Here is a 14,994-nt window from a genome sequence, read left to right on the forward strand (position 1 = left end):
ATGCTCCGCCCCCTCTGGACTGAGACCCACGCTCCGCCCCTGGTGATGTCCATCACCTGACGGAGAAAAGCCATTGCAGGTTTAATCTAATCTTATCTAATCTAATCAGATTATTCATACCTCCTGTATCGAGGTATATGCTGTAACACCAGATCTTACCCACTCGCTCCAAAAGCTGCAGTTGTTATATCACAAGGCTTTGGTTTAGCTATACTTACCTCAGTGACATTACTAAGGAAATACCACTCTTAGGCTTGTGGCCTGGCATAATAATCAGCCGACTCAGCATTTCTGTCCTGAGTCTAATCTACAAAGTATCCCAGTCAGCTGTATGCCTTGCAAAAAAAAAAACAAAAAAAAAAAAACACATCCTTAAGCACTATTTTCTAGCACTTTGTTCTCAATAAGTCATGTGTCAGATGGTATTTGTAAGCCCATTTTGCAGCTTGTTGTGTGAAGACTATAAGGAGAGTTGAGGAGGAAACTTCGTCTTATCCGATATTACATGAAATACATGCATAAGAAATTGACTCTTCGGACTCTCATGCAGCATCCTCGATGGAATGGCTCTTCTAGGGGCCTCACTTAGCAGCCCATGAGCAGCGTTTTCAGGTATTTCATCAAGCAGATCAATCAACAGTCAACAGTTCACATTATGGCCGTGGAAAATATGTTGAAAGGAGAAGTGTGGAAGGAAAGTCCATCACTATTGTACAATACTGACATTATGTAAAGCAAATGCACCTGTCTGCAGTTTCTTTTTTTTTTTTTTTTCCCCTAGATTGTCTTCTTCAGAGTGCAGGACTCCTGCGCAGAGAATAAAAGCATCCCAGTTGCCAGTATATCATACACCTGGCAGACAGGTCAACATCGTATTCTTGATCGTTTAAACTGACAAACTCAAACTACCTCTGCATTCAAACATGATTAAAAGATATTACACTTAATTTTAATTTTTGGAATAGCTTAATTTCACAGTAATGATAATTCACACTGATAATGTCTTTCACTGTCTTAAAAACAGACATGTTCAGCAAATATGTCCTTTGTTTTCTGTGAAACTTGTTTTCTTTGTTTTCATGAAACTTTAGCCATGATCTTGAGGTTGTGTTAGACTACATTGCCAAAAATGACGGCTGCATCATCAACACTGAGGAGAAAACGGCTTGTCATGATTTCTCCTTTAAACTGATATCTACCCATTGAAGTCAGACATTTCTTCCCCTCTTAATGCTACATTACAGGTCATCCAGTGACAAAATGGATCTCACGGATGTTTCAATTTACAAATTGTTAAAATTGTTGAGGTTATCTTTTTTGGTTTTTTTTTGGTTTTTTTTTACAATTATTTACAGACCTCTTCATAATACCATACATTTTCAGACCTTATTCAACCCTCTCTGAATGACATTTCTTCATCACAAATGGCTGAAACACACTTCTAAAACCAGCTAATGAGATAAGCAGTAAGTGTGAAAACAGCTGAAGTTGTGGGGAGTGTGCCGAGGCCCAGGGTGTTCAGCCGGGAAGAGCTGAATAGTTTGATACACTCTATTGACTTCTAGCTTAATGGAAGGAATTCATCTCCAAGGTGTCATTCAGAGATTGTGTTTGAACAACCTGATTGCACTGGCAATATGCAGGCATGTGGCCTCAGAGCTCAGCAGGTAGTATTTTTCAGGGGTGTGTTGTCAGCTTGCTTCGGCTCTGTGATAATCCTCCTGATGATGTGTGAAAGTTGAGTCTCATTAAACTGCCAAAAATGTCTTTGCAAAGAGCAGAGATGTTGACATTTTGCAATCCAATTTTCAGATTTCAACTGTCCCATGTGTGTTTTTTTTTTTTTACTTTACATGTAAATGTATTTCTTTGAAGGTGCAATAGCTTTGAAAATTCAATTTCCCCCTCAAAAATGCTTGAACAATCTCCATATGTTAAAACTTAAGGAATGGCAGAACTCAAAGTACAGGCAAGCATCAAAAACAGCAAGGTAGTGTTTGTTGCAAGCAACCAGAGCACAGAGGAAAACTGAGACTGTAAGCACAAAGACAAGAGTCACCTGGGAATATATATGCAGCAAAGTTAATTAGCTTATGGGAGTCAGGAGAGGAGGGACAGGTCAGGTGTTGCTGTTGGCAAGAAAGGGCAGCCAGGGCAGCTGAATAAAATGCACATTTAGTCCATGGAAACAGAAAGTGACAAGTCTGAAAAAACAAAGGAATAAATAAATGAAAGAAAAAGATTGAGACTGTCCTCCCCTAGAAAACGACCACAGTGGTCGTTAATTCATGCCTCAAATTACGACCATGGGGTACGTTTTACAATCAAGCGCCCCCTAGTCACCATGCAAATCATGTTATGGACATCACGGACTGAGAGATTTTAGGGTTGGGGTTTTTTTTGTTTAGTTTTCGTTTGTTTGTTTGTTTGTTTGTTTGTTTGTTTGTTTTTTTGGTGGAGCGAGTTGCACTGAATAGATACATTTGACCACAAATGCAAATAATGCTCTGCATTGAATGACTTCAGTTTGATTTTCAAAACAGAACAAAATCTCTGAAATAGTTTCTGAAACAGATCAGAAGCCACAATATGAACCTCAAAAAATAAACAAAAATCTAAAGAATGAAGAAATCTCTGTATTGTAATTTACACAATGCTTCTCTAGAGACAAATACGCTCTTTATCTTCAAAGTTTCCACTTAGTTTATGAATGTGAGCTGCAGTTTTTTTGTTTCTACGTGCTTTTTCTACAGTGCTGTCTCTCCGCTGTGTCCTTAGTTACCAGCACAGCAGTTGCTAAGGACTCTGACCCCTGACCCCGAAGGAAGTTAAATTGTGTCACGGACTGGATTTTTTTCTTTAAGAATATAATTTTTACTCTTTAATTAATAATAATTGTCCACAATTACTCTTATGTGCATTAAATAACAGCTTAATTTTTTTTAAGTATTTATTTGTGATTGGGATACACATTGTGTAAATTAAAATACAGAGATTTCTCCTTCTATAGATTTTTGATTTTGTTTTGTTTCTGTGGTTCATATTGTGGCTTCTAATCTGTTTCAGAAACAAAGATTTTGTTCTGTTTTGAAAATCAAACTGAAGTCATGAAGTTGGAGGACTTGTTGAGAGAAAAAAAAAGTCTCAAAATTAGTGGCGGTCATTGCTTTGCCTCTACTAAACTGAGCGGCTGCACTCCATGTAGTTATTGACACATTTCAGCCTTTACCTGAAAGGACTGACTGACATTTCCAGTCTTCAGGCCTCGGTGCTGACAGGAGAAAGACTGCAAGAATTCCTGTAGCAGTCACATATCGAAATGTCTGAAGATGGACTCATATAAGAATATTACTGGTTTACCTTCCTGGTTGCTAAGAAACAAACACTTTTATGACTAGTTCAAAGGGACGAGGACTCACAGGATGGGCGATGCTGACAAGTTCATAACCTCAGTTGTAGTACGGCTATATTTCTCTCTTTCCCTCCGCCCTCTCGCTCTCGTTCTCAGTTCTCTGTTTCAACTTGCTGAATACTGATACACAGACTCATCAGTGCTTTTTTTCTTTTATGAAATGGGCTTTTCAAAAGCTTCTTTACATAATACAATCCTCTCTTGTGACTGTTGTGCTGCTCTGCGGCGCAGTCTCGACATATTACTAGCTCACAAAGGATGATAGCTCAGTCAACTCCAGCAGCATTATGTAGCTGCATTTACATTTTTAAGTAAGGGAAGCACAGCGGTTCATGTTCTTTCAATGGTTGCTGCTCAAAAATCTAATTAACGCTCGTTATTGTCCTCTTGAAATGAGTGTCCTTATGAGAATGCGCTTATGTGATTAAAGTGCTGGGGGCTCAGTTAAACCCTGGACCGACTTACTTTATTGTTTTGTTTCCCAAATCCCATTATTATGACTTCTCATTGGCTCTACCGCAGTTTTTAAACAAAAAGTAGTGTTGAGTCTGCAATTAATACTGCACTGCTAAGGAATAGCAATCAATTCTACTTTGTATATGCTTCCAGAACACCATCCTCTTTTCCTACCCTTAATTACTATTTTTCTATCTTTCACCTCCATATATGCAGAATTTTTCTGAGTAATGATGTTTGACTCCACAGTTTACACATGTGCATATGAAGTAGGTATGTCCAAACTGTCTCAAGGTGTGAATTTGTGAGGTCTGTTTCTTCTAGGAACTATTTCATCCCCTGGTAACCCTAAAGCCCTGTTTTTACAACAGTCTTTTCAAGTGGAAACACAAAACTTTCATTGTGTTGTGGGAGTCCTCTGAAACAACTAAAAATGCAACTTTTTGAAAACATCTCCTGAGATCGAACTTTTTGAAAATGGAGCGACTTCATGTCCGTGGACACAGAGAAAAACTCAACTTTTCTGAAACACTGCCACTGCACTGAGCACATTTTGATGAAAAAAAGAATAATCTTGACAAACTCTTGAACTCATTGATAAACTGATGATAAACAAACATTTTCTTAGTTTATCATGACATGCAATAAATAAAAGCACAGTTCATCAGGAATCTGCTCCATTGTTCTGTGGAACAAAAATAAGGAAGTAATGGTACAAAATGAGATACAGTACGTGAGACTGACAGGCAGATCGGTGCAGCGTCTGCAGTGACGCGGTCGTTGTGTCGGTCCGTTGTGGTGGAGAAGGAGCTGAGCCGAAAGGCGAAGCTCTCGATTTACCGGTCAGTCTACGTTCCCACCCTCATCTATGGTCATGAACTGAAAGGACAAGATCCCGGATGCAAGCGTCTGAAATGAGTTTCCTCCGTAGGGTGGCTGGGCGCTCCCTCAGAGATAGGGTGAGGAGCTCAGTCACCAGGGAGGAGCTCGGAGTAGAGTCGCTACTCCTCCACATCGAGAGGAGCCAGCTGAGGTGGCTCGGGCACCTCTTTAGGATGCCTCCTGGACGCTTCCCTGGGGAGGTTCTCCGGGCATGTCCCACCGGGAGGAGACCCCGGGGAAGACCCAGGACACGCTATGTCTCTCGGCTGGCCTGGGAATGCCTTGGGATCTTCCAGGAAGAGCGGGAGGAAGTGTCTGGGGACAGGGAAGTCTGGGCATCTCTGCTGAGACTGCTGCCCCCACGACCCGGTCCCGGATAAGCGGTGGAAAATGGATGGATGGATGGATGTATGGATGGTACAAAATGAGTAACACCAATGCTGGATAGTGATCAGTAGTTTACAAAAATATCAGTACACTTCACTATTTACCTTTCCTGTCTTTACTCAAGTAATTTTTTTCAAACATACCATTGACATGTTTCAATGTCATGACTTTTGTGATGAATACAATGAAAAAAAACCCTTAAAGTATGTTATAAAAACCTGTTTGAGTGAAGAGTGAAATCAAAGGTATGATGAACTATGAACTCAGTGCTTTTGGCAGCAGTGCACTGATTTCAAAACAGGTCTGTGTATTCAGTTGAGCGTTGGATTTATCTCCAGTTTGACGTTCTTCTGATACATCAGCTGGTCAGAGGTGCTAAAACTTTGAGTGTGGCTTGACTTGACATCCTCTTATTGACAGGAGCTGTCTGAGTCTGACTTTCTTTTTTCTTTTGCTCTTGAAGAACGATTGCTTTATTTTGTGTAGTTTCCTTAAATGTGGTTTTGTTGAATCTATTTTGTGGATCTGTCTGTTCTGATGCACCAAAATATGTTTTCTGTCTCAGATTAGTCTTCTTTTCACACTGCACACTTCTTTCATTTTTCTTTTGATGTCCAGCTACTGAACCACTCTGTATTGATCATATTGATTCTTACCAAGTGCCACTTTGAGGCTGATTATATTCATCTCACTTCATCAATGAAGCATCCTGACGTTAGAATGAGCCATCTTTTTTGCAGTTTGAATCCTTGGTAAAAGCATAGCCGCAAACTGTCATTGGATTAGTTTGGAGATACAATGTAAGGCAGTGATCTGTTTTTTGTTTTTTTTTTTTGTTTTTTTTTTTAATCGTCACTCATTTATCAATAAACCTGCAATTTCCAAGCATTAAACAAGAACAATGTCAATGGGGTGTCAAAGCAATGATTTGCCAACATGATGTATGATGGCTAACTCCTGTGCTGCTGTTGAGCTTTAATGGATTCACTGCGTCTCCTAATGAACGGAACAGCGCTTCAATATCAGCTAAATGACAACCTTGTCGATGGGGTTCAGTGGGGCTGGAGATAATTACTTAGTGCAGTCTGTAGGAAAGAAGCAGGCTGAGAGGAAGCTCAGTGCTTCTGTGTTGGTGTCATCTGAAGATGTTTCATATGAGTTGTCAGTCCATCCCTGGACTTTCATCTGTCCATTACAGCAACCTCCATGCTCTCAGTCCTCTCTCTTTCTGACACTCAAACACTCGAGGTGAGCGTTTGGTGTGGAACATACTCAATATGAGTGACAGGTTTGAAATCTACACTGATAGCCTCAGCTTTCAAACCAGCTGTCCTGCAACCATCAGGTACATTCTGTGAATAGTCCCTGGTATTTCAGCACATTTTGATGCCAGTATTCATTAGAATTAATGTTGCTTCTTATCAAGATATTTCTTTTTCTGTACTGTACACCTGTGCAGGCCAAATCTTCATCAAACAGTAATTATCTAAACCGTGAAATTATGCACTTGAGGTATGTTGTGTTATCCTGCTGAAAAGATTTCCCTGTGGAGATCTGATGTTCTCATTAAACTACAAAAAAATTTAATTCCATACATGAAACTATATGTACATCAAGCATGCATGGTGTGGTGGACACATTCGTATTCATGCACATTCCACTCGTACACTGATTTGACATCAAACCCGGCTCACTCGGGCTTCAGCTCGGGGAATCCAGAACTAAATTAGCATAATGAATTAATATCAAACAGCTTTATCCAACACACACAGCCGCATAGCTCCAAAGCTCAAGCCAACTCTTTATCTTTAATGCGTCCCCTGCCATCCGCAGACCACTCTCAACATGGGATTCATTTCGGCATTGTCTTCGACCCCAATTAAAAGGCTCAAGATCCAAGTGGAAATGCACAAGATTCTGTGTACGATTGTGAATTATTCCATACAATTCACATGCAACAAAATAACTTGATCTGATATAGTGGGTTTATAAGTAGGATGGATAAGCAATGTTATTCCAAGCAGTTTAGCAAAAGCAGGTCCCAACCACATTGGATGTATAAGCTGACCTGAACCGGTGATTGCGCTGATCATTTACACCCTACATTTGTCTGTCCATCAACTCAGATTATTTTATCTGTTAGCCTTTTAACAAAGTTCAGTGGTAAAATAAGGGAATGTAAAGTGCTCTAAACCTAGAATCTCAAATGCCATTTTATGTAAAAAAAAAAAAAAAAAAAAAAAAAAAAAAGAAGTCCAAGTTGAAATTATTGTAATCTGTGAATGTTTTTCTTGGAAACTAACTCTGTATAAAACTACTCTGACACCAGCATCAAGAACATGAAGTGAAAACACGCGCAAGGTTTTCATTCAATACAATGAATTCATCAGAAGTTAGTTTGCTGCACAACGTTTCTTCATCATTATTGTTTTATATCCCCACTTTAATTCATGAGTTGTCTGTCACTGCTTCTGTGTTCTGGCAGATGGCAAATCTTACACAGAAAGTAGATGGAAACCTCTCAAGAGGATTGATCCATTTCCTCCACCCACACAGAGCAGCATAAATTGGAGGCCAACATCTGGAGGAAGTTCGCTAAAATGACAACTGGCTTTGCAGTTGTACGTGTGCTGTGTGGTCGATGTTTTTGTCTCATCTAGCTTGTTTGAATTTGATTAATTCATTTCAAATAGATGGAAAATAAAATATCATTCGCACTTCATAGCAAAGAGATGCAATCAAAAGTCTTTTTTTTTCTACATTTTGGAATTCTACACATTCACCTTGTTATGAGTGTAATTTAACCAGGTGAAGAATATGAACAGTTGCCTTTTCTCTCCACTTTTCCTCTTACATAAACTTTCAGTGTTCCGTTAGACCAGCGTTTCTCAACTGGTGGATTGCGGGCCCATTTTCAGTGGGTCTTGGTGAAATCTTGAAGGTGTTCTCCCTAACAATAGATGGCGCTAATTCCCTGTACAGCAGGTTGACACTTGCCATAGAAGAGGGGTCCCTCCCTGATTCAGCACACCTGGATCTCATGATTCTGTCCTCGTCAAGCACCCAGCAAAGCCCAGTAACGAGCCTGTTATTGCAAGCTGGTGTGTTGGAGCAGGGAGAGCTAAAACATGCTGGACAGGGGCTCTGCAGGAACAGGGAGGGAGACCACTGCCATGGAAGAAGAACACAGTATTGTATTGATATGCTAATTGAACAGGAAAAGAAATTCAGGTAAGACTCAAGTTTATTTTTGAGCTTAGGCTGAAAAAGTCTCTCCAGTGGGCTATATGCACAGCTCCATTACTTCCTGAAGTTCAGACAGCACCTTTATTTCCTGATTTTCATGATTGCATGAAGTGATTAATCCAGGTGTGTCTGGCAATTTACTGAGGCCAGACACATCTGGATTAATCAGTTCATTTATTCATTGAGTGAATCCATTGAGGAAGCCTTTTTGCAATATATTCTCTGTAGTTTGAATTTTTTATTTCATGTTTGTGCTCAAAAAAACCTCAGTCTGGGGTAAGTAGAGTTTTGGTGTTTATTAAAGTGCAGCTAATTGAGCATAAAAGAGAATATTTCCCTCTGCAGTTGTTGGTTGTTTTGGTTTGTCATGCAACTTGTTTAAAGGGGCTGTATCATGCAAAATTCACTTTTTGTATGTTTTAAACTTGTTATATAGTTATGTACTCACCGAAAACACCCCCGAAGCGTTTTTTTTTTTCCTTTGTGCCCGCGTGTTTAAGCTTTCCCAGTGTTTGTGCTGCTCAGAGAGGCAGCCCCTCCCGCACCCGTGAAAACGCTCTGTTTTCCCACGTTCACGTCACACGATGAAGATGGCTCCCCTGAGCCCCCCTCCCGCAGGCCCTCGGCAATCAGCGTTGCTGCTTTTTGTAACTCCGATTTCGAGGATAAACTTTGACCATCGTCTGAAAGCAACAGTCAAGCAAGAGCAAGAGTCTGAAGGGTCTGCGCTTGGTGAGTTTCTCACAGGAAAAGACGTTTTTGCGTGTGGAGAAGCTAGAGCTAAAGAGCTAAAGCTAGCTAGCGTATTTGTTTTGAAGCGCTGATTGGTTGAAGTACGCTGTCAGTCAAAGACCACAGGAGGAGAGGCGGGATTTTCAGTGAAACAGAGCGTTTTCTCTTCCGGGTTTCAGAATTAGCTCCAGAAAATCTTTTATTTCACACAAAATTACTTTTCCTTAGCGCCAAAAATAAACTATTACCATGTTAATGCCATTTCTAGGGTTTGGACGAGCTAAAAAAGCATGATACAGCCCCTTTAATGTGTTGGCATACTGTGATTTTCTGTTCTATTATCTCAGGTTCAAACTGTCTTGTCATTTGGTGAACTTGAGAAGTTAATACTGTTCATAGGTTCGGGTCATGGCGATGATGGGCCCCGAAGTCAGATCAGTTTCTCAAAGGTACAATAGACGATGTTTTAGCCAATGAATGGCGTGATGCGAGTCTCAACTATTGGTCCTCCGACATGTCAATCACGCTGGAGAAATGCTTGCGTCACGCCGTCAAGCGCGTTTGTAGGAGCAGGCGCATGCGCGTTTTTCAAAAAGTGAGTAACAGATGTTTGGCTTCGACTTTTTCGAGAAAATTGTCCAATATACCTTTAAGTCCCGTGCATATACAACAAGCTTAATGAGACAGAATCAGAATGCAGGATGCTTTTACTCAAACACAGCACATTTATTAGGATAATGCAATAGAATGTGACATTTTCTGTCATCCCGGCCTACGGTTGCCAACTCCCAGAGACTGAAATAAGGAACGCCTCTCGCGGGCAGCTGAAAAAAACTGGGTTTTTGGGGGATGAAAAACGCATATATAACAGCATTTTGCCACAGTTATACCTATTAGAGACTACAAAAACACATTAGGCTACTGCATTACACCTACAGTAGCAAGATTGCAATAACTCATGATCAGCTTGATCTGTTTGTGTTTGAGGCCTACAGTGAGACAGTTATCATTCAAGTATCATCATCATGGACAACAGCTCTCAGCCACTGCACCAGACGGTAGAGGAGCTCAGCAGCTCCTTCAGTGGCGACTGAGACGCCCTCAGTGCAGGAAGGAGCTACCGCAGGTCCTTCATCCCCACCGCTGTCAGACTGTACAATTCTACTGTGTAGAATATGTGCAATAATCCTGGACATTATAATATCCTGCACCCGCCCCCCCCTTTCAGAAATTCAGCGACACTTTATCATCCATCCACTCTGCTGTATCCATTCACTCCGCTAAAACATATTGTACATTATATCATACTGTATAGTTACATACTGCATCGTATATTGCATATTGTATTGTATATATTGTATATATTATATATTTCCTGTTATATTTTGAAGATTCAGGTTGTACATACAGTTAGATCTTCATTGTCTTTAGCTTCTATTATCAATCCTAGTATGATTTGCACTATTACTTGTTAATTATTGCACCATTCATCAGTTTTGCACCCCGCTGTGGGTTCTATGAGCCTGTAAATTTCTCCACTGTGAGATTAATAAAGTCTTCTATTCTATTCTATTCTATTCTATTCTATTCTGTATTTTTTTTGCTAAATGTGCAAAATAACATAAAACAGCTGCTGTCTCTTCTGGATTTTAACATGTTCTTTTTTTATTTTCAACTAAAAAAGTGCAAAATCAAAACTGAAAAACCTTCTGAACAAAAAACCCCACAAGGTTAGGTTTCTAAACTGAAAACACACCACAGTCTGCAGCAGCAGACACAAATCAATGAACTAAACTGATATGTAAACGGCACAAACTTACATGTCTATGGAAGCAATGCTGCGCGCTGCTTTAATGTTTTGATTTACTTCTTCCCATGCATGAAACTGACTATTGGCCAATGAACTGCCGCAGCCTACGAGGAACGGTCTTTTTTTGACCAATGAGATAAGAGTGGTTCTGTGTTGTCAAGCCATCTCTGTCAGCTCATTGGTCACAGAACGTCAGAGAGCCGGTGAACAATTTACCGTAAGTTTAAAAAAAAAAGGTGCATGTTCCATTGCTCATGTTTTGACTCTCACAAAAATACAGAACAAAGTGCGTTCCTTTTCAGCTCAATACGGAACGCACACTTTTACGTCCAAATACGGAATGATTCCGTTTTTCAAGGAACGGTTGGCAACTCTATCCTGGCCCCTCAACATGAACATCAGTGACAAAAGATAAACGTTTGTTTAATCACCTGCTGTTGTGTTGTACAGAAAAAAAAGATATTTAAAAAAAGATACAATTCTAAATCATTTTCATCAGCACTCAGTTTATGGAAGTGAATTAATGAGACTGCCTTGTTTATTTTGGATATTTTGCCTCGACTAATACAATAATCTAAATTGTTCTTTGCTCCCTTTCATTGTTCTCCATTGTGGAAATGAAAAAAGAAAAGTTAGGGTGATCAATTTGGATCACCGTGTAACAATACAAAGCAAACTATGTGAATAACGGAAGGAAAAATGTTGGTCATCAGTACGGACTGTAATGTTTTGGAGCCGACTCAACCATTGTGAAACAGAAGGTATCATCCCTGTTTGTTTCTGCAAGATGGACAGCATTTGTTGTGAAAATCTTCTCTTATTCTCTTTTTATCTTAAACAAATTTACTTTTAAAAGATAATCTGAATGCAGTGGACTGTGATGAATGTGGGTTTTTATTTATAAAGGCACCGATATCAGTCAGGCAATGCTCAGAGACAGAGGGAAATGCAGAAAGGGACAAACTGAGGGAACAAAAGGAGAGATGAATGAGGGGGGAAACAGGAGAGGGAGAACAAACTGAGGCCAGTTCTGCCTCTATCCCTGTTGTCTAATTTGTCAAGCACATAAATTACTAAACAGAGGGGACTTTGGATCTGGTAAATGGAAAATACTATTACCGGTATGCTAATTTATCACAGTGCACTTTGTCATGATATCTCACTCTGGGATGTGAAATTCTCTTCTCTTCTTGATTTTCTAATGGTTTCATCACCTCTTAAGTTACATTTAGATTGGTCCCAAACCACTCTTTAGGTGGGTCCTTATGGGACAGTTATCACTCTGCTGACAGATACATACTGCTTTATCTGTGAACATCTTCACATGCGTACGGTCAAAGCAAAGAGCTTAAAAAAAAAAAAAAAAAAAAAAAAAAAATCACACTGAGCTCGGTGCAAGCCCCAGCGCATCTCTCTCTCTGGTTTACAGCACTGTACATGGAATAGACTGCAGCCTCTCCAGAGGATTTATGTTAATCATCTGGGACGGGCGAGCGACAGTGCTTTCTCTCAAATCACAGTCATTACTGCTGCAGGAGATCTAATCAGTAAACCAATGACGGCAATAACTATCAATATAAAACTGTTTCTGCCTATTAGCCCGGCCCTGTGTCAGAGCAATGACTCTGCTTTCTCCACCACTGCTCAAATTGTTTTTTTGTTTTGTTTTGTTTTGTTTTTTTCTCACTCATGCGGCTCATTCATTGAGTCTGTGACTTTTGGCTTCACAGCAACATCCACCGTTACCTCTTCTCCAATTTAATTTAACATGCGCTTTGTAACAAAGCAGGCTACATGTGAGGGAAGAAACACTGCAGAGTCTACTGAAGCTTGAAAACATAACCTGGATCTTCAAGTGACCTTTAAACCTGTAATTTATCATTCATACTGTGTCCTCTCAGCCATTGTTTGCATATAGCATTATTTGTGTGTGTGTGTGTGTGTGTGTGTGTGTGTGTGTGTGTGTGTGTGTGTGTGTGTGTGTGTCTGTGTGTGTGTGTGTGTGTGTGCGTGTGTGTGTGTGGGTGTGTGTGTGTGTGTAAAAAAAAACAACCAATAGCACCAACTCAGGGCCTCGCATGCTAATGTGTCATTTTCAGCATTTCTGACATTTCCTTGTAAATGGACACCAGTTTCAAAATGCTGCTGTGGAAACGCAAAATAGTTCTGAGACAATAAAGCAAAAGCGATGTGTTTTCACTTGAAAGGTTGTCGTGTAAAGGGGTCGTGCTATTCATGCTCAAATGCTACACTCAAAAATATTTGTAAAAGACCAAAAGTCAAGCTCACTGGCAAATTGACCAATATCTTTATGGATGGTGCCTTGATGATGCAAAGACTCCATTTAACTCAGAAAGGAATGCCATTTAAAAAAAAAAAAAAAAAATCCCTGATAATGGACCATGGAAGTAGCTCTAAAGAGCATGTACCAAGTCATTTGTAAAACAAAAGTGATTACATTCTGGACTTGAGCCTTATAGATAAAGCAAAGCTGCCCATTGAATCTGCTGCAGCTTGTTTGTTCTCTCTGTGAAAGGATCTAATGCTTTTTCAAGAACTAATTTGAGTGGTTCTGAAGAGTTCGCCGACCATTTCTTTAAAGATCTCTGTTCTTTACAGAACAAATAGATTTCCTGGCTATTGAATCTTGTGCCTTTTCAATATGAGGGATGTGCAAATATATATATATATATATATATATATATATATATATATATATATATATATATATATATATATAAAATGTATGTGTATAAACACACGCACACATTCTCCTTATGTATATACATACATTCTCCTTTCACCTGTATATATTTTCATTTTCACACAAACACATACTTTATCCTCTCACATGCATACGTTCTCTTAAATTAATTGGCATTCCGTATTGGGCCAAATATAGGACGATATTTTTTTCCAGAAATTGTATTCTCAAAAATGGGGTTGTACCATACTCGAGGACTAGATTGTTGTTACACATCCATGCCGCTACATAGAGCTAAACACACATTATGAAAAAAAATTAAAAAATTCCTCTGGCTTGATTCTAATTTCTGTGGAAAAATCCACAGACATGCTGACAGTTTGTGCAACAGTCACTGAACTTGCTGGAACAATTTAAACGGAACATTTCACTTACTCAATGCAAAGCATAGACTATAATTATTTCAAGAATAACAGCCCTAATTTTTTGTCACTCAGAAAAGTACGAGCAATGACAAAAATCTATACATTTTGGAAGAAGTTGTGATTTGCATTTTTAGCCTCTCGTAGCTACTTGATGTGTGTTTTGTCAGAATATTTGATTATCGTCCGTGTTTTTCTGAGCAAGGAATATTAATACCAGTTATTATTGAAATAATTAGACTTTTGTATTGAGTGACCTGAACGGGACCCATCTACTTGAGCTTCTCAGCCAATCACTGTGCAAATTTTGATGAACTCCCTTTTCCAATATGCTCGATTTCTTCTCCACTATATTGACTCACACATACAAATGTTCTTCTCTTACATATGCATACTTGTCTTACATGCATTTATTTTCTTCTAACATATGCCGATTCATTTTGGGGAAAGTATGCATGTGAGAGAATAAAGTATATGTGTGCGTGAAAATGAAAATACATGTGTGTGTAACAGTGACAATATACATATGTAAGTGAAAGGAAATTAAATGTGTGTAAAAAGACTATATATGTATGTATGTGAGAGATGAATATGTGTTTGGGATTGCCAGAATGAATTATTTCTTGTACGGTCCCTCATATTTCACTGAGGTCCTGGAAAATATGATTCAGGATGGTTTTCCTGTTCAACATTTCTCTCTTTGTCAGTAACAGGGATTCTGGCGCCTTTTCAGGAATAGTGATGCATGAGAAGTGGTACACTGTTTAATGACTATGCAGTTACTTATTTTCCCTTTTTTTTCTCTCCTCTGCACTAGACACAGTTATTAACATGGAATAGTGAACACAAGTCCATTTCTAAAATGCCTCTTAAGTCTTTTTAAATTACCACAAATGCTATGACTTTTACTAAATATGCACTTTGCTTGCTGTGTCATAAAACG

The 14,994-nt window shown here is 39.3% G+C and overlaps 1 protein-coding gene across 1 annotated transcript in view; it reads left to right on the top strand.

The window, feature by feature from the left end:
- Positions 1 to 14,994, top strand: part of lsamp (limbic system associated membrane protein) — a 589,246-nt gene that overhangs the window by 137,719 nt on the left and 436,533 nt on the right. The window lies entirely within an intron of this gene.

The sequence above is a fragment of the Salarias fasciatus genome, chromosome 14 (assembly GCF_902148845.1).
Source record: "Salarias fasciatus chromosome 14, fSalaFa1.1, whole genome shotgun sequence".
NCBI classification, from domain to species: Eukaryota; Metazoa; Chordata; class Actinopteri; order Blenniiformes; family Blenniidae; genus Salarias; species Salarias fasciatus.